We start from the raw sequence: 20,817 nt of genomic DNA, 5'->3' as shown, positions 1-20,817 counted from the left end.
CTCGTTCTCTTCAGAGCGTTTCCTATTCCTAGCATGCGTCACTGCACATGATGGAAAGATACCCGGATTCTCCTGCTCTAACTGTGCTGTGTTTTTTCCCATCCTGTGCTTTTCAACCAACATCGGATTACTTGAAACTCGACCACCGGCCAAATCGTTCCCGATAATAAAAGAAATTCCATCCACAGGAAGAGTGGCTTGCAAACCTATGGTGACTGGTCCTGACACCAACTCAGACTTTAAATGGATCACATGAAGAGGAGCTTTAACTAAGCCATCAAACCCCTGTAAGAGGACGCTAACCCCAGTTGCAGTTTTTTCACACAATCGCAAAATGCCCTTGAGCATCAACCATTGATGTGCTCCCGTGTCCCTCAATACCCTAACAGGCTCTGGTTAGTTAAGTCCCCATCCAATTCATTCGCGACCAATATCGAAAAAGTCCGCTTGCAGCCTCGATGAGACTCACGGCTGTATCTCTCATGGCCGTCTCCTCTCCCTGCCGATCTCCTCCTCTCTCCTCTTCCAGTTTCTTTGCCGCATTTTCCCTTTTCCTTCACAAACATTTATTTTTACCTTTTACTAAAGTCATCTCCATTTCACACAGAAATGTTACCAACAATATTACCTGAAACTAAAAATCCAACAAGTATATAATAACAACAAAGGCGGAAGCGACGAATCCGTAACAGCAGGAGCATCAATCCAAAATGGGCAGCCAACCCCAATTGAGCTCTATGTGAAAGTGTTACTCACCGTTCTGAGCTAGATTCAGCTCAGGTATTCCTCAGTTCGAAGGAGAATACCCAGATGGAAATTCACCTTTGATGACGGCTTTTTGATATGACCCTCCCATGAAAGGGGTTACAGTGAAAAGTGCATGGATTTACAAGGACTGCACTTCTTCCATTGGTATCCAGAAAAGTAGATTGTTTTTTTCAATTGCCAATCCATGTGGAGAGATTGTTAGAGCATGTGACTCGCCTGCATTGAAAGCCATGATCCAAATAACCAAAAATATAATTGCAAACATAGACAAAATTGATAGACTCGGCATGAAAAATGAAAAATGCAATGTAAGAGGAGACAAGTTATGCTTATTTCTGGCAACATACCTTTCTGGACTAAATCGACCCTGCTGATGACGAAAATCACTTGCCAAACTGAAATTTTAGCCGGAAACCCCCAATTCAAGATTGTGGAAAATATGGCCAGCAAAATGAATGAACTCATATCTCGACCTTCTACTGATGATACAGGTGGAAATGGTGTTTTAGGGTTCAATTAAAAAAACTAGAACGGCACTCTTCGATGTCACGACGTGACTGATACGCCTCCGCCCACATTATTACGTCATTATAATACTTGTATCAACTTTGATTTAAATCCATTCAGTTGTGCCCAAGTTGCACATTTTTACCGAACATGACCTCTGACCTTTGACCTATTGACCCCAAAATTTAATCAGTTCATGTTTACATCATTAGACATACCTGTACCAAGTTTTAATTTAAATCCCTTCCGCTGTTCACAAGTTCTCACATTTTTACCTGACATGACCTCTGACCTTTGACCTATTGACCCCAACATTTAATCAGTTCATGTTTACATCATTATACATACCTGTACCAAGTTTTAATTTAAATCCCTTCAGCTGTTCACAAGTTCTCACATTTTTACCTGACATGACCTCTGACCTTTGGCCTTTGACCTTGGGACCCCCAAAATCTAATCAGTTAATTTTTACATCATTATACATATCTGTACCAAGTTTCAATTAGATAGCTTTAGCCATTCTCAAGTTATAGACCTATTGCAGACTTTGACCTTTAACCTTTGACCTCTTGAATCCAAAATCTAATCAGTTAATGCTTACATCATTATACATACCTGTACCAAGTTTGAATTAGATCACTTCAGTCATTCTCGAGTTATAGAACAATTACAAACTTTGACCGTTGACCTCTTGACCCCAAATCCTAATCATTTAATCATTGCATCATTATACATACCCGTACCAAATTGGAATTGGATTACTTCAGCCATTCTCAAGTTATAGACCTATTACAGACTTTGACCGATGACTCTAAGATATATTCACTTTTTTTTCTCCTTTTTTTGTATACAGAATCGAGGCTCGTGAAAGAGCTAACATTTATCACACAAACAAATCAAACAGACAAACAAAATATATAAAAAGAGGGAGCGGTAGACAAGATGGGGAGAGAAGGGGAAGCACACAAACAACATTTGAAAGCAGGGACATCGGGAGATGTGTGGGAGGGAGACGGCTTGGGGGAGGAGGCGTGGGAAGGGGGGTGGGTGGCAGAAGTATAAAACACAAGGACACCAAGGACTTCCAGGAAAGAAGTTGGTATTTCAAAAAAGTGGATTTGGGGTGAAATTAGCAAGGGTAGAAAAGATCAAGGTTTTGGATGGGGGAAGATAAGAGATGGTGGTGAACAGCTGTTTTGAAGACCTGGAGGGAGGAGTGGGATTGCAGAGAGTGAGGGAGTTTGTTCCAGAGGCGGGAGAAAAGAGCAATGAAGGAGTGAAGGTGAGCAGAGATTCTTGATTTTGGCAGTTTAACCATAAGAGGGTTGCAGGCAGATCTTGTGCGACCAGTAGGAATATTTGGGGGACAGAGCCCAGAGAGAGCTGGGGGGGGGGGGCAAGGCCGGAGAGGAGTCGGTAGAAGACGGAAAGACCACCAACCTGCCTGCGATGAGTGAGTGAAAGGCCCTCGGAGTTAGCTTCATCGCGGGAGATTCCAATGATTCTGTACGCTTTGGTTTCAACAGCGTGAAGACGAGCTAGGTGTGAGGCAGGAGCACCAGCCCAGAGGGGAGAGCAGTATTCCATTGAGCTGCGGATGAAAGCCTTGTATGTGGTGAGGAGCTCAGGTGTGCCAAGGAAGGACTTCGCATGACGGAGGATGCCCAGTCGGCGACTAGCTTTGGAGGCCAGATTTGAAATGTGGTTTTCCCAGGAAATATCATGGCGAATAGTGAGACCCAAAAGCTTGAGTGACAGAACTTCTTGGAGAGGATTATTCAGAAAGTGGATGGGAGGGTTGTCCAGTCGGTCTTTCCGGAGAGACATAGTAAGAGTGTGAGATTTGTCAGGATTGAAAGACATGTACCACTTGTTTGCCCAGTCTGTGATTTTGTCCAGGTCTGCAGAGAGTGAGGCGGCTGCAGACTGCCGATCTGAGGGATGAGGAATGGAGCGACAGAGAGTAGAGTCATCAGCAAAGAGATAGAGAGGATTTTCAAGAGAGTCAGAGAGATCATTGATGAAGACCAGAAAAAGCACAGGGCCCAGAACACTGCCTTGGGGACCTCCAGCCTGAACAGGAAGAGGAGATGAGAGAAACCCATTCAGGGCCACACGTTGACTACGACTAGAGAGGAAGGCCGCCAGCCATGCGTGGAGATTTCCATGGATACCAAAGGAGGAGAGTTTGGTGAGCAGAGCGGGGTGCCAGACCGTATCGAAGGCACGTGATATGTCAAGGGAGACAGCTCTAATTTCCTGTTTGGCATTGAGGACCTCCATCCATTGTTGAGAAAGCAGAAGCAGCATGTCCAGAGTAGAGTGACCTGGTCTGAAACCAAATTTATGATCAGAGATCAAGCCATTGGAGAAGAGAAAAGATTTCATATCCGAAGCAATGATGGATTCCATGACTTTGCTGATAATTGGGAGAAGGCTGATTGGTCTGCAGTTGGTAGGATCTGTTTTTGCACCTTTTTGTGCAAGGCGGTGATGTTGGCTGATTTCCAAGCAGATGGCAGATGACCTTGAGCAAAAGAGAGGGTGAAGAGAACAGAGAGAGGGAGTGAAAGAGCGGAAGAACAGGATTTTAGGACCCGTGGGCTGATGCCGTCAGGTCCAGTTGCAGAATCAGAGTCGAGGGTTGACAGAAACTTTTCCACCTTGTCAGGAGGAAAGGACACAGAGTCCAGGAGCAACTGGGTACGGTGGGTACAGAGAGGGATGGGTTTGGGACACAAGATTTAGAGGCAAACACAGACTTGAGGCATTCAGCTTTTTCATGTGCGGAGTCAGCTGTGTAGCCGTTGAGGTGAGGGAGGGGATGGAGGGGGAACAAACACCAGAAACAGATTTGACCAGATGCCACCAGGATTTGGAAGAGGGAGACAGATAAGAGAGTTCGGTGTTGAGAACGGAGAGATATTGTTTCCTGGCTCTCCTGAGGGTGGACACACACTTGTTTCGGGCTTTGTGAAAGCAAATGAGATTTCCTTCCATTGGATTTGCTTTCCAGGAGACGAAGGCAAGTTGTTTCTGGGCAACAGCCTCACCACAAGATTCCGTGTACCATGGACGGGAGGAAGGGTATGACAACTGAAGACGAGATGGGATAAATCTGTGCATGAGAGAGAGCAATTTACTTTGGAAGAATTCCCAGGATGAGTTGATGTCAGAGGCAGTAGAGATGGGAGACCAGTCCAGATGATTGATGGCTGCTTGAAGACTGTGCCAGTTGGCCTGAGTGAAATGACAGACTCGTCGACGCTGAGGAGGCTCTCTGAGAATGGTCAGAGAGATGTCCACTTTAACAAGCACATGATCAGATGAGCCGATTGGAGCAGAAGAAGAACAACAGACATTTTCAGGGAAGTTGGTCATAACCAAGTCCAGAAGACAAGATGCTCCGTTGACTGAGATCCGGGTTGGGAAATTGACAGATTGTGTCAGTCCCAGTGAGTCGCAGTAGTCCTTTGCTGAGGAGCCATGGCTGGTGAGAGAGGTACCCACACCCAGCTAACTGGCATGGTGACAAATGAAATCACCACATATGAGGAAGAGAGAGTTGGGATGGGTAGATAGAAGTTGGTCCATATTGTCAGACAGCGAGATGTAGATGGAGTCATCACTGTTTGGTGGACGGTACAACACACATATGAACAAAAGGTGGGAGCGAAGGGAAAGCCGTAGCCAGAGCTATTCCTGGGGGTGAGGTGGAGAGAGGGCAGTGCAGGGCGAGTGAGGAAGAGAGTTTTTTTTATAAAGATAGCAACCCACCTCCAGGACGAGGCTCAGGTCTATCATACCGGAGGAGGGAGTAACCTGGGAGAGATACCAAGGCATCAGAGACATCATGAAGGAGGAAAGTTTCTGTTAAGCAGATCACATCTGGTTTGTCAGAAGCAACCTGTATGGAGAGATCAGTCAGGTTTGAGCGAAGGCCCCAGATGTTTGAGGTCCATTCCGTTAATGAAGAGGAAGGGGGAGCATCGGATACAGGACAGGGGGGGAGGGGTCGGGTAAGTAGGGTAAGATGTGGAAGAGGAGGAAGAGGTAGGGAGAGCTGTTGAAGGTGTGTCAGAAATTTCAGAATAGCTTGGAGAAAGGGAAGGATGGGGCGGACAAAAGGTTTGATGGTGATTGGGTGAGGCATAGTGAGGTGTTATTTGAGGAGGGGGAAGAGCGAGGCAGAAGGTTGGGGGAGATTAAGGTGAAAGTTGGACGGGGGAAGAAGCGGGGAGGATGCTTTGAGGAGGAGGGGTGAGAGGGGAGTCTAGGAGGGGAGGGGTGAGGGAGAGTCTCAGAGGGGAGGGGTGTAGGGGGGGGAGTTTAGGAGGAAGGGGCAAGGGGGGAGATTTGAAAGGGATGCGTGATGGGAAGGATTTGGAGGGGAGGGGCAAGGGGGAAGATTTGAAAGGGATGGGTGATGGGGAAGATTTGGAGGGGAGGGGCAAGTGTTACGGATTCATCACTTCCGTTGTTGTGGTTTTCATCCACTTGAAACATTTCTGGTTCCATGTATTATTATTATGGTGGTTTGAGGGAAATGACGGTTATTGTTGTCAAAAGGTTAAAGTTTTAAATGAAACCGGAACCAGACGACGAGGAAGCGGAGGAGAAGAAAAAGAGGACGGAGCGAAAGAGTCGGAGAAGAAGCTGGTTGCTTTGCGGTCTGCAATGAACGTTGTCGAGCTAGTCACGTACTTTGGGTTTCCTGGGACAAAGGATTCCTGCGATAAAGTTGTTATCGCTGTGACTGATCATCCTGCGTGTCAGGTTTGGCGTTAGATTCCGAAGAATCATCGCCGGGTCGTTGCGACTCGAGGACGAGCCGTCGGCCATTTTGACTCGTGCGTCGAGCAAACTTTCCTTGCTTCGTCAACTGTTTCCACCGCTTTGAGACGTATCTGTGGTGTGTGTGTGCACCGAAGCTTTTGACAATTACTTTGCGGCTCGCCGACTGTGAACAGTGAAAGTTCATACCTGGAGGGCACCTTTGGATTTCCCAGTCATTGTGAGTGCACCTTTGTGCCGCTTTAACCACGTGATCCTTTTCTCCGCTTTGGCTGCGTGCGCCTTTGTGCCGTTTTGGGTGGCGTGACTGTGCCTGTCATCTGAACGAGATTCTGGTTTCGATTCGACATCGTTCCGTTGATCACTGGAGGAGATCAACTCTGAGCTCGAAGACGGGAATATAGAGACATTGGGGAATGTTCTTTTCCACTCACTTGGAGCACAGTGAGTTACCTTATGCATGCTAGCTGATGGTAGCATCATAGGAGATATTGATTGTACTCTTGATTCCTGTTATTGTTGTACTGTTATTCTTGTGTGATTTTTAATACAATATTTGTTTGTATTATTGGTGTTTGTATTAGTTGCAATTGGTGTGGTTTCACCATTGATTTTTGACACTGGATAACATATTTTTCTGCCGTGACTCCTTTCGGGGCTCGGAGGTACACCGTGACCAAGGGGTAGGGGAGAAGCACGTAACACAAGGGGGAAGATTTGAAAGAGATGGGTGATGGGGAAGATTTGGAGGGGAGGGGCAAGGGGGTAGATTTGGAGGGGAGGGGTGATGGGGAAGTTTTGGAGGGGAGGGGTGATGGGGAAGATTTGCAGGGGAGGGGTGACATTGGATTATAGAAAGTGTATGATTCATGGAAAACGAACATTTTTTGCAAAATGAGTTTCTTGTGACCTTCGAGTCAAAAATACGTTTGAGGACGCTGGAGGAGGGGTGGAGTGCAGGAGAGTTTCGGGAATGTAGAAAAGAGGAACTGTAAGAGATGGAATTTTTTTTTGGAATGAATAGATTTGGTGAGCAAGTCGAAAGCATCCTTTTATAGAAGAAGAAGAAGAAGAAGAAGAAGAAGAAGAAAAAGGTGTTATAATATATGACAGAATACAGTACTTCAGGGGAAAGTTTAAATATTTTAAAATTGAGCAGTGAAAACTATCTGGGGAAATGGAAAATGGAAATGGGGGTGAAACACGTGATCGAAGAACGAACGAACAAATAAGAAGAACGAATAAACTAATAAGAACAACGAATAAGAATAGAGAAGGAAATATTTTTTTGTGTTTTTTTTTTTTGAGTTGAGATTTTAAACAAGGAAGTATGGGGTGAAAGACTGGGACAAAAACAGAGAACGAAAGTAATTGCAGCACAATCGACGGACCGCTGAGAGAAAAACAAAACCTCAAGGTAGGACACGGTAGCCTAGTAGGCCTCAAAAGATGCGACACAAATTAACCGACGATTTTCTATACAGGTATGAAAAATTAACACCGAGAATCTTAGTAAGGACACACTATAGGTACACACACCAAAAGATAAATACAGTTTCGACAAAAACACAATTGTGAAAAATTACTTAACTTCGAAAGCGTGAGCGCATGGACAGCTTCGAAAAGACGTGACCTCGCCGACAAAGATCTCGCGAGATCTCAAATCTCACTCTCACTTAATCTTTGCAACATTACACTTTGCAATCTCACTCAATCTCACTCACTTGCAATAGACTTAATCTTTGCAATCTCACTTAATCTTTGCAACATTATACATACCTGCACCAAGTTACAATTGGATCACTTCAGCCATTCTCAAGTCATAGACCTATTACAGATTTGCCCTTTAACCTTAGACCCCAAAATCGAATCAATTCATCTTTACAATATTATACATACAATTTTATTATATCAATAATAATAATATTAATAATTATAATAATAATTATGTTATAATTATATTATTATAATATTATAATTATTACAATACGATATTGGATCACTTTAGCCATTCTCAAGTTATAGATCTATTACAGATTTTACCTTTGACCTTAGACCCCAAAATCTAATCCTTTAATCTTTACATCATTATACATGCCTGTACTAGTGTACTAAGTTTGAATTAGATCATTTCAGCCGTTCCTAAGTTGTAGACCTATTACAGACTTTTACCTTTGACCTCTTGACCCCAAAATCTAATCAGTTCATCTTTATATCATTCTACATAAGTGTCCCAAATTTGGTCAGAATCCCAACACTGGTTCACAAGTTATCGCTGTAACAGTATTTTTACCTAACATGACCTTTGCCCTTTGACCTCGTGACCCCAAAATCTAATTAGTTCATCTTTACCTCATTTTACATACCCGTGCCAAGTTTGACTAAGATCTCTTTCGCAGTTCTCAAGTTATCGCGGTAATGAAAATCTATCAAGGCCGGATGGACAACCTGAAAACATAATGCCTCCGGCGACGAAAAAACATGAGAAAGTCGGGAGACGACGATGGTTCACGAGCGAGCGGTATTCAATGACAAAGGACGGACTATAACCGAAACAGGTCCGGACAGGCCAGGCCCGGAAATGTCAAAACGAAGGTTACTGACCTTGAAATGAGATAGAAAATAATGTACAATCAGTTATGAGGTTAGTTAACTACACAATAGCGAAAATTCGGTGAAAAATGAAATGGGAAAAAAATGAAAAATCGAGCTCCGTGGGGCGAGACACATGACATTGGCCGAACCAAATATCGAAACCAGTGTCAGATTCCACCCACTCCCTCGGAGAAGATGTAGCTTGAACTTGATTACCCCCTAAAAAGACATCTTTTTCGGGCGTGGCTCCGCCCACAATGGGTGCAAAACGCCCACTCTAGGCAGGACACAACGAGATCATGATATCAACCTCCCACCCAAGTTTCATCAAGATTGGATGATATCATCGGGTAGTTATTCTGCGGACAGACAGACACACACAGAGACAGACGCACACACATGACGAATATAGTGGTCACTTGATAACTCGTGAACCAATTAGACTCCACAGCAAGAACTTTCAGAGTTTCAGAAGTGTTTGTTCATGTTCAGCTCATGCATGTGCCATGATCACGACACCCACAGATGGGTGAATCTCGGATGGGTGAAATTCATATACAAACAAGGGAAAAACGAAAGTAAAAGAAAATAAAAAAATGCTTCGACAAACGAAGTCATCACAACCTGGATAGATTACAAAAAGGCCTTTGATAGTGTCCCACTGTCCCACATTCATGGATTATAAAATGCATGCAAGTATACAAAGTTAATCCCTAAATAGTCAGACTGATAGAGAAAGCAATGAGGTTCTGGAATACAACACTGATAATACCTCACTTGGAAGGAAAAATTGAGATCCCAAGGGTGAAGATACGACGACGTGGTATCTTACAAGGTGACAGACAGCCTTTTCCCCCTCCTGTTTTGTCTGGCTCTGGACCCACTGAGTAAACTTATCAATGAACAAGGACACGGATACAATCTAACGTCCAAAATAAAAATGACCAAATAACCTCTAACGGTGACACGTGCTGCACGTGCACGACCTAAAACTGTTTACAGTGAATGATAACAAATTGGTTGATCAACTCAAACTTGTTAAGTTGTACTTGGAGGCCATTCCAATGGAATTTGGTCTTGACAAATGCGCCAAATGCACATTTCTATCCGGTAAAACATAAAGAACACACAATATCTCAATCGATGAAATTACAACAATACAGGAACGAGAAAATGAAGCATCCGACAAATACCTCAGAAAATAAGGTCCCCAAGTGCAACACAAAAAATACATAAAATTAATCAGCAAAGAGTGCCTACAGTAGAATAAGACTAATTCTGAAATCAGACCGCTCTCCACTGAACAAAATCAAAGCTGTAAACCAACTCGCAGTACCTGGTATTCCAGTACAGGTGTGCAATTATCAACTGGCCACAATTGGAAATCAACAACTTCGACACCAAAACAAGGAAACTTTGAACTATTCATAAACTATTCTACAAAAACCAATGCATTCCGAGGTTTTACTTGCCGAGACGAAGAGGAGGCGGTCTGATGGAGCTGAATCAAGTGCACAGAACATTGTGTGTAGGACTAGCGGAGTATGTGAAAAGCTCTGAAAAGACTATCGAATGATATTTGTACATGATCATGAAAATAACAAATCAGAAAAGGTATCCTTAATCCATTTATCAACAAGCATCCAGAACAGGTGCATTTGCAGGATACTACGCAGGGAAACAAAACAGAAACAAATACAGCCCCAATGATCGCAAAGAAGAAACAGGAAAACTACATAAAGAACGGTAACAGCACTCAGTAGAGAGCATACCTCTGCCTGGTTGGCCGTATCAACCAATGGTGAAGAATCATTTCAAAAATTCTCCTCGCTGGATCCGGATCTTCACCAAAATTGAATCGATCCTTCCTTTTCAGACACACAACCTGTCCAACAAGTTTCGTCCAAATGCATCCATAACTTTTTGAGAGATCCCGCTATGTATCGTTTTGGGCCCTACCTCTCAATGGTGAAGAAGCACTTAAAGATTAAATAATTCTCATATCCGAATCCATATTCAGATATTCACCAAAATCGAATCGAATCGTCCTTGTCAGACACCCAACCGGTCCACCAAGTTTCGTTCAAATCCGTCCATAACATTTTGACATATCCTGCTATGTATCGTTTTTCCCAATAGTGAAGAATCACTTGAAAATTCTCGGAGCCGGATCCGAATCCGGATCTTCACCAAAATCTAATCATTTCGTCCTTGTGACATGCACTACATCTCTGCCAAATTTCGTCCGAATCCGTACACAACTTTTTGAGATATTTTGTTCACAAACAAACAAACAGACAGGGGTGAAAACATAACCTCCATCCACCTTTGGTGGCAGAGGTAAATATCAGCAGATATACTCTGACAAATGGGAGAGTGACAAAAGAGCAGGAAGATTCAAAAAAGAGCTTGACTGAACAGGGATTGATAAGGAAGGCTCATCGGAATGGCTAAGAAAAGGTAAAATTAATTGGGACGGAGAACGAGTCATCATAAATGCCCAAGACCAGGGACACCACACTAATGGCTTTAGGAAATTGGCAGGATTGAGCCAATCGGACAAATGCAGGTTCTGTGGAGTAGAAACAGAAAGTACTAGTCACCTCCTTTCGGGATGTAAAAAACTCATGTCAGAAACAGTTGTACACAGAAAGATCTGGCAGAGTCTGTCGAGTGATCCACTGGCACATCTGCAAAACATTTTAACATTCCTGTCCCAGATCAATCATGGAAACACAAACCAAACTATCCTTGAAAATGAACACATAGTGCTCACGCTTGACAAGATGATCCCATCAAGTGTCGACAATGCAGGTGGAGCATTGCGTCCGGACATAGTGATCAAACACAAAAAGGAAAAGACGGCACTGTTGATTGAGGTTTTGGTTCCCAATGACTTTGGGCTAAATGCTTCTGAGACCAAGAAAATGGTCAAATACCAGGAGCTGAAAAATGAGGTCAAGACGTCTTGGAAATTGAAGAAAGCTGAAATTGTACCAGTCGCAGTCGGAACAACAGGGATGATCAAGAAACCCCCTCACTGAGCACTTGAAAAGCATTCCGGGGAATATCACAACAAAGGAGCTGCAGGTGGAGGCTGTCAAAGGTTCATTGAGGGTTCCAAAAAGAGCTCTTGGAAAAAAGCTATGAGAAGGAAGTTTCACAATCTGGTTCATGAATAATGATTCTTTACCGAAAAAGGATGTTGGGAATTTGAGTTCTCGAAGAACTTCCTCCCATCTCCTAAAACCAGCATATGGAGATACCATCCAACGAGAGAAGTCTTTCAATGTTTTGTTTGCAATGAAGATTTTGGTCTGTCCTGCAATTTATGTCATCATAAAAAAAACACAGCAGAAGAAAGACATACAAGTGCTCTGTTTGCAACAAGGATTTTGTTCTTACCTCATCAATGAAAAGATATGAAAGAATTCACAAAATAGAGAGAACATATCAATCTCAAGATGAGACAGGGTTTTACACTTCAGCAAAAACTTGAAGAGATCACGACTGGCCCCAAAACTATCACAAAAAGCTGCAGATGAACATAATTAGTTCAAAAGAAATGAACTGAACCACAGAGGAGACCATCCTCTATTGCAAAGTATATTCCACGCATGAAGGATTGGGGATTCACAGAAAAGAACAACGTTTCCAGGAACAACTGAGACACGGATTTCACCCAAGGTGGGAAACCCCCTTGGGAAGGGATGCAAATTCCCTCTCCCCAAAAATGGGTGTTGCTGTGAGTTGGAGACAAATGCTGAACATGAGACACTGCACCACATGTGGGTATAACTATTTTAAAAACACTGTGAGTATAAAACAACACCGAGAGATATACAATTTATTGTTTGACTTTCACACAGTATGAGTTTTCAAAGAAAGGATGTCGTCAACAGACTATGATGAATGTGCATAACTGGCAGCCAAAAGATGCGCTCGCCCCTCAACAGGAGCTGGAGCCACACTCTTTTCAAGGAGCCGAAGGCCCTGATGTCCAAACTGTTGTGAATAGTGACACCGTGCATCAAGGTTTAATTCAGACTACGGCTCGACACCGAAATTCCAACGGCAGTAATGGATGACAACTGAGTAAAAGTTTGCCGACCCATCCCCAGAGGAAGAATATTGTTGCGGTTTTGTGTTTTTATAATAAAGGTTAATTTCTCCTCATAGTTTAGTTACACTACAACATGTAGCCTCGTTTAAGCTCAGTTATTTCTTCGTAAATGTAAGCGTAGACCTTCCCTGTGTTTAGTTTTGCATTGAGTAGGACAATGAGAGTTAGGTCCTTTACGATGCCTCGATGTTTTGGGTTTTGGCGCAAAATACCATGAGGCCAGCCTGAACAAGTCGATCAAGGCCGAAGGAAGGCGGGACAGGAGGAGTGGGAGTGACCGGTAAGCACGAGCCGCCAATCAGGGCTCGAGGGGAGTGACTTACCACTGTGGCAAAAGGCGGGGTTTGGAACATTCGATGCGGGCCAGGGCGGGGGCAATATAACCCTGTGCCCAGAGCCCCCACCTCAGTTATGAGGGGAGACGCTCTGTGACCAGTTATGAGAAGGTACGCGCTGTATTCGGTCCTCCTCTGAGTTATGAGCCGGGATCCTCTGTTGAGTTAGAGTTACGAGTTATGAGTGGAGTTGAGCTGGAGTCAGATCCCCGAGGAGTGCAGACGAGTTGTGCTGTGTCAGTTGCGAGAATGAAAGTGCTCCCCGCGCTCCGCGCAGTTGTATTAATCGCGCTGTAAAAGACAGCCGTGCCGGGCCACAGACGCGTGCATATTGCCTTCTGCCTGCCTTTGCTGAGATACGCGCCGCGAGGATTTTCCCGCCTGCCTGCCTGCCTTTGCCGGGATACGTGCTGTGACCGCCAGAGGGCCACGCCGGGTGAGCTGTTCCTGGAGCGACCAAAGCCGGCGCGTGAACATTCTGCCTTCATCTCCCTGTGTGTGTGTGAGTGGGCCCATTGTCTGGGTAAATAAGTTAAGACTGCTTAAGACTGCCCTGTGTCTCTTCTTCTTCTACCATCGTACATTGTGTAAATAATAATTAAATCTGTTCTTCCTTTGATTCGACCGTTTCGTCCCTTCCATCATTGACTTAGCATGGTATGAATTAGATCGTTCTGATCGGGTTCCAATAGCAAGGTAACAGCGCGGACCACGTGGTACGCCATACGCTCGGGTGTACTCAATTATGCGTGGTTCGTGCGAGGCTCGATCCCCGCTTCCGCTGCGGTGTGGGTACTTAGGTCCGTGCAAAATTGTCCCGAAACCCTTTTCCACGTCTGCCTGGAAGTGGCGACTCAGTCTCACGGTTCGAAGACCCAGAAAGAAAAAGGGGCTTAATCTCCCCTTTGTAAGGGAACGGGCTTCGCAAAACTGCAACAATATATTTCGCCACGTAACCCCCATCGGGCAATAAAACCCCAGATCGAGAGGATGGAAGCAATTGCGGTGGATGCCAGTGTCAAATGAGACAAGGATGGGCTTATGAGTGGAGACAAGGAGAAAAAAAAAAGAATCATCATGAGCAGTAGTATTTGGTTGAGCAGGTCATGATCAGGAGTATTGTTATGTTTATGGGGGGTAGGCAATGAAATCCCTTAGTCTTGGTCGGATTGTATCGGGTAGTGTGCTCCGAATGCCATGAAAAAGAAGAAGAACCTCCATGTAACTGAGTAGGGAATCGGTCTGTCTGTCTGATGATTTTTTGACCGCGATACATTCCATCGTTACTTATCCAATCTCAACCAATCTTGACAGGATGACTGAGGGTTACACAATGAGGGTTGTAGCACATTCATGTGCCCCCTCCCCCAAGGGGGTTTTCTCCCCCGAGCAGGTTTTCCCCGCCATTACCGACATTGGGGTTGCGTGTTGAGGTGTATATCCATGTTAAGTTAGCTTTATCGTGGCGTTTTTCCAAGGCCGCTTCTAATAACAAAATGAATGATAGATAATAGCATAATATGAATATTACAAAATATTAATACTAATAATGTCCCACTTCCCCAAGGGGTTTTTCTCCTTGAACAAACGCCATGTCAATGTTTACAAATAGCTTATCGTGGCATTTTTGTGGGAGCAATGGCCCAACGGCCTCTAACAGAGGTAAAAAAAAAATTTTTTATAAACAACAAACACATCTGATTAGCTTTTTAAACAGTCGCTAATGCTGTTTATAACAATAAACAAAGAAATTGGAGGAATCTGGACATCACTCAATGCCCATGACATTGCCGAACGCACCTGATCATAGATGTACTGTCGTCTATATACCCAACAAGGAATAATAACATGATCCTTCCTGCCGCTAACGTCGAGTTCTTCCAAGGCGTTTGTTGTGGTGTTTTTCCAAAGCCGCTTCTCATTACAAAGTTAATAACAACACTAATGATAATGGCATACCGTAATATTCATGTGTTTTCAATGACCTGATTTAACATGTTTTAATGTCACGCATGTTCCAAGGCCGCTTCTAATAGTGCACCATGGTACATCTAAACCCCCTCTCCGCCTGCCGCTCCCACAGTGAGCGGGTGAACTAATAATACAAAGGGAGCCCTGGTTCGATCCAGAATCCCACTTATCTTTTCGTTTTAAAACATCACCTTGGATGTTTTTAAGGGAGTGTTCGATTTGTGACGAATCTGCGGATTCGAATTGATGAATTAACTCCATTCAGAGATTGATTGAGAACACGGAGTTCACTCACTCGAACTTCACTCACGGTGTTGTTTGTTTGTGTTGAACCCTGTGGTACTGTATTATAGTTGTACTGTGCCTCACGTACTGTATTACACTGTACCCCATGTACTGTATTACACTGTACCTCATGTACTGTACGCTATGAAGGGAGATTTGGCCATGGTGGAGCACAGAACGAACCCCCCGGGATGTAGGAGCGGCTCCGATGGAGGAAACGGGGTCAGTCCGGGACGTTCTCCCGGGGATGAGGAGTCTGGATCCGGTACGTGCTGTTCGTTCCCGTGCGGATCCGTGCTGTGTACTATTTAAATAAATAATAATTTAGACGGAGAATCACACCATGTAGGCCTACGGACTGGGTTCCCTCGTACAAGATCGTGTCGATCTCCTGATCTGGTTTCTTCGTACAAGATCGTGTCGAGATCCTGATCGGGTTTCCTCTTCCAAGATCGTGTCGATGTCCTGAACCGGTTAATCGATCCCCTTCGTTGTAATCGAAGCTCGAGCGGACATTTTGATTCCCGAGAGCAGATTCGTTAATGGACGAGGTGTGAGAGAAGTTTAAGTGTTTCCTCTTTCAAGTCGTTTCAAAAATATCTTTTTCAGGGAATTGAAAAGTGAAAATTTTCTGGATATCGATTGTGATGATGATTTTCTTCAGAAGTATTGCTTAAAGTTGAGTTTGAATGTGATGTTTTTATTTTCAGATTTTATTGTGAAAGTGAAGGACTGAAGGTGGAGTCCGAGTTTGTTGATGATAACTCCTCGTTTATCAAAGGTTTGAGCAACAACCACAATAACAACAATGGTGCTGTTAATGTTCAACTTTAATGATAACAATACACTTTGCTTTCAGAATATAAACAGTTTGCTCCGTTATATTTGGTACCTGTTGTGTTTCCCATTATGGAAGTGTCCATTTCATCAGTGCAGTATTTATCCAAATGAACATCTCCGACATGTTAAACCACAACACTGTTCAGATTTGTTTTTGTATGCATAGTTGAAGCTTGTGGAGGAGCTAGGACGAGTACACTGAACAAATCCGGACACAACAGGACAAAAGCAATAGTGGAGACCAACAGCAGAGCCGAAGACCAAGACAGAGTGAGGCGGACAAACAATGGGTGTGGGGAGGAATGGGAGGCAGGAGAGGATGCACGAGGTGGACAAGATGGATACAGAAAGAAACTCTCAGGAGGGGAAACTGGAAATTGGGAAGGAGGGATTTGCATGGGTGAGTGCGGGGTTTCCAAAGCCAGAAAAAGACCAGGTTTTCGATTGGAGATCATGTTGGTGAACAGCTGTCTTGAAGGAGCAAGTCCAATGTACCGTGACCTGGTTTGGATCCGAACTGGTGTCAGAAATCAGGCCATTGGAGACGAGGAAAGATTTGATGTATACTGCGAAGATGGACTCCATGACCTCGCTGATGATTGGTATTAAGCTTGGAGGTCTGTAGTTCAGCGGATAAGTTTTTGCACCTTTTATGTGACTCGGGGGCCCGTTGGTCCATTGGGCCAAATTTTCATTGGTCTTCATGGCCTTGCAGCATACCCACCTGCCTGCTTTACTGCTTGAGCTTTAGCTTGCCTTTCACCAAGTGCAGATGTGCAGTGGGCCAGCGCAGGGAGGCATGGGGAGAGGGCGAGGGGTATTATGTGTTCGTCGTTGTTATTATTGTTGCCAAATGATACTAATATTATTATTTTTGTTTATATTAATGATATTAATTAATGTATGTTTTGTTACAATGTTATCATTCTTTGTATTATTTATTAAGCCGCCGCATCCGAAGGTAGCCGGAGGCATTATGTTTTCGGGTTGAACGTCGTTTTTGTCAGCAACCATATGTCCGATTGAGACGAAACTTTCAGGGTAGGAGTGACACCCGTGCAGAATATTTTTATGAAACCGCTTCACCGATCGATGTGAAACCTGTCATAGCTGGTGAAAATGTGATACTTTTTTGTTTCTTTTTTTTTGTATACAAGGTCGAGGCTCGTGAAAAAGCTGACATTAATCACACACAAAAAAAAATACGGACACACAAAACATACAATGAAGGGAGCGAGCGGTGGACAAGATGGGGAGACAGAGGGAAGCACACTAGTACAACAGCAGAGAACAGGGACATCGGGATATCTGTGGGAGGGAGAGGGCTTGGGGGGGGGGGAGATGGGTAGGCATGCGAAGGGGGGGGGGGTGGGAGAGGTATAAAACACATGGACACTGCGAAGACTTCTAGGAAATAAGTCGGTATTTCAAAAAAGTGGATCTGGGGTGAATTAATGAGGGTAGAAAAGATCAAAGTTTTGGTTGGGGGAAGATAGGAGATGGTGGTGAACAGTTGTTTTAAAGACCTGGAGGGAGGAGTGGAATTGAAGAGAGTGAGGGAGTTTGTTCCAGAGGCAGGAGTAAAGAGGAATGAATGAGTGAAGGTGAGCAGAGAGTCTTGATTTTGGCAATTTCACCAGAAGAGGGTTGCTGGCAGATCTTGTGCGACCTGTAGGAATATTAAGTTATTGGTATACAACATTTTGAACAATTGCAGGAGCACCAGCCCAGAGGGGAGAGCAGTATTCCATCGAGCTTTGTGGTGAGGAACTCAGGTGTGCCAGGGAGGACTTCGCACGACGGAGGATGCCCAGTCGGCGACTGGCTTTGGAGGCCAGCTTGAAAATGTGGTTTTCCCAGGAAAGATCATGGCAGATAGTGAGACCCAAAAGCTTGAGTGACAAAACTTCATGGAGAGGATTGTTGAGAAAGAAGATGGGAGGGTTGTCCAGTCAGTCTTTTCATAGTAAGAGTGTGAGATTGGTCAGGATTGAAAGACATGTTCCACTTGTTTGACCACTGTGATTTTGTCCAGGTCTGCAGAGAGTGAGGAGGCTGGAGACTGCCGATCTGAGGGATGAGGAATGGAGTGGCAGAGAGTGGAGTCATCAGCAAAGAGATAGAGAGGATTTTCAAGAGAGTCAGAGAGATCATTGATGAAGACCAGGAAAAGCACAGGGCCCAGAACACTGCCTTGGGGAACTCCAGCCTGAACAGGAAGGGGAGATGAGAGAAACCCATTCAGGGCCACACGTTGACTACGACCAGAGAGGAAGTCCGCCACTCCGCCAGCCATGCATGGAGATTTCCATGGATACCATAGGAGGAGAGTTTGGTGAGCAGAGCGGGGTGCCAGACCGTATCGAAGGCACGTGATATGTCAAGGGAGACAGCTCTGATTTCCTGTTTGGCATTGAGGACCTCCATCCATTGTTGAGACAGCAGAAGCAGCATGTTCAGAGTAGAGTGACCTAGTCTGAAACCAAATTGATGATCAGAGAAAACATGAAAAAACATGGCTCTCAAAAACATGAAAAAACATGGTTCTCAAAAACATGAAAAAACATGGCTCTCAAAAACATGAAAAAACATGAAAATCCACAAAAACATGGCTCTCACACACACTAACACACACACACACACACACACACACACACACACACACACACACACACACACACACACACACACCATTCAAAGACTTTTGGGAAGTTACGAGTGGCAGCAAATTTGACATCTCGCCCTGAACGTCATTTTTCCTTGATACGCCACTGCTCCACTGTACGGGTGATCTGTTTTTAAAATACCCTCTAGATGATAGATCCAGATTGCATATATTTTTGAACATGATTAACCAACACTTGGTGAACGATATTCAGGCTGCTTTTGCAAGCCATGTTGTTACAGTAGACAGAGCTCCCCTTTTTGTTTTTACGTACCCATTTTTTTATTGATGAACATTTTTGTCTGATATACTTTCATTGTATTAACTGGCGTGACTCGGCGTGCTCCGCGTTCCTCACCACATGTCGTTTTAGAGGGATAGACATCTTTGACCATTTTGGTGTCTTTTGTGTCTTTTGTGTCTTCAGCATCTTTTGGGTCCTCTGGGTCTTTAAGGGTCTTTTGGGTATTTTGGTTGTTCAGTGTATTTAAGGGGCTTTTTGGTCTTCAGGGTCTTTTTGGTCTTCAGGGTCTTTTTGGTCTTCAGGGTGTTTTGGGTCTTCAGGGTCTTTTGGGTCTTCAGGGTCTTTTGGGTCTTCTGGGTCTTTTGGATATTCAGGGTATTTTTGGGTATTCGGGTCTTTTTGGGTCTTCGGGGTGTTTTGGGTCTTCAGGGTGTTTTGGGTCTTCGGGGTCTTTTGGGTCTTCAGGGTCTTTTGGGTCTTCGGGGCCATTTGGGTCTTCAGGGTCTTTTGGATTCTCTGCGCCTTGAAGGGTATTTTGGGTATTTGGGGTGTTTTGGGGTCTGTGGGGTGTTTTGGGTCTTTGGGGTCTTTGGGGTCTTTGGTGTGTTTTGGGTCTTTGGGGTGTTGTGGGTATTTGGTGGTGTTTTGGGTCTTTGGGGTGTTTTGGTTCTTTGAGGTGTTTTTGGTCTTTGGGGTGTTTTGGTCTTCGGAGTGTTTTTGGTCTTCGGAGTGTTTTTGGTCTTCGGGGTGTTTTTGGTCTTCAGAGTGTTTTTGGTCTTCGGAGTGTTTTTGGTCTTCGGGGTGTTTTTGGTCTTCTGAGTGTTTTTGGTCTTCGGAGTGTTTTTGGTCTTTGGGGTGTTTTGGGTGTTTTGGATCTTTGGGGTGTTTTGGGTCTTTGGGGTGTTTTGGGTCTTTGGGGTGTTTTGGGTCTTTGGGGTGTTTTGGGTCTTTGGGGTGTTTTGGAGCTTTGGGATGTTTTGGGTCTTTGGGGTGTTTTGGGTCTTTGGGGTGTTTTGGGTCTTTGGGGTGCTTTGGGTCTTTCGGGTGTTTTGGGTCTTTGGGATGTTTTGGGTCTTTGGGATGTTTTGGGTCTTTGGGGTGTTTTGGGTCTTTGGGATGTTTTGGGTCTTTGGGGTGTTTTGGGTCTTTGGGGCCATTTGAGTCTTCAGGGTCTTTTGGATTCTCTGCGCTTTGAAGGGTATTTTGGGTATTTCGGGTGTTTTGGGGTCTGTGGGGTGTTTGGGGTCTTTGGGGTGTTTTGGGTCTTTGGGGTGTTGTTGGTATTTGGTGGTGTTTTGGGTCTTTGGGGTGTTTTGGTTCTTTGGGGTGTTTTGGTTCTTTGGGGTGTTTTGGGTCTTTGGGGTGTTTTGGGTCTTTGGGGTGTTTTGGGTCTTTGGGGTGTTTTGGGTCTTTGGGGTGTTTTGGGTCTTTTGGGTGTTTTGGGTCTTTGGGGTGTTTTGGATCTTTGGGGTGTTTTGGGTCTTTGGGATGTTTTGGGTGTTTGGGATGTTTTGGGTGTTTGGGATGTTTTTGGTCTTTGGGATGTTTTGGGTCTTTGGGATGTTTTGGGTCTTTGTGGTCTTCAGGGTCTGTTGATCTTTGGGGTATTTTGGTCTTCGGGGTCTTCTGGGTGTTTTTGGTCTTCGGAGTGTTTTTGGTCTTCGGAGTGTTTTTGGTCTTCGGAGTGTTT

This window comes from Myxine glutinosa, chromosome 5 (assembly GCF_964187855.1).
Source record: "Myxine glutinosa chromosome 5, kmMyxGlut1.1, whole genome shotgun sequence".
Taxonomy (NCBI): domain Eukaryota; kingdom Metazoa; phylum Chordata; class Myxini; order Myxiniformes; family Myxinidae; genus Myxine; species Myxine glutinosa.
Note: the sequence above shows the minus strand (reverse complement) of the source record.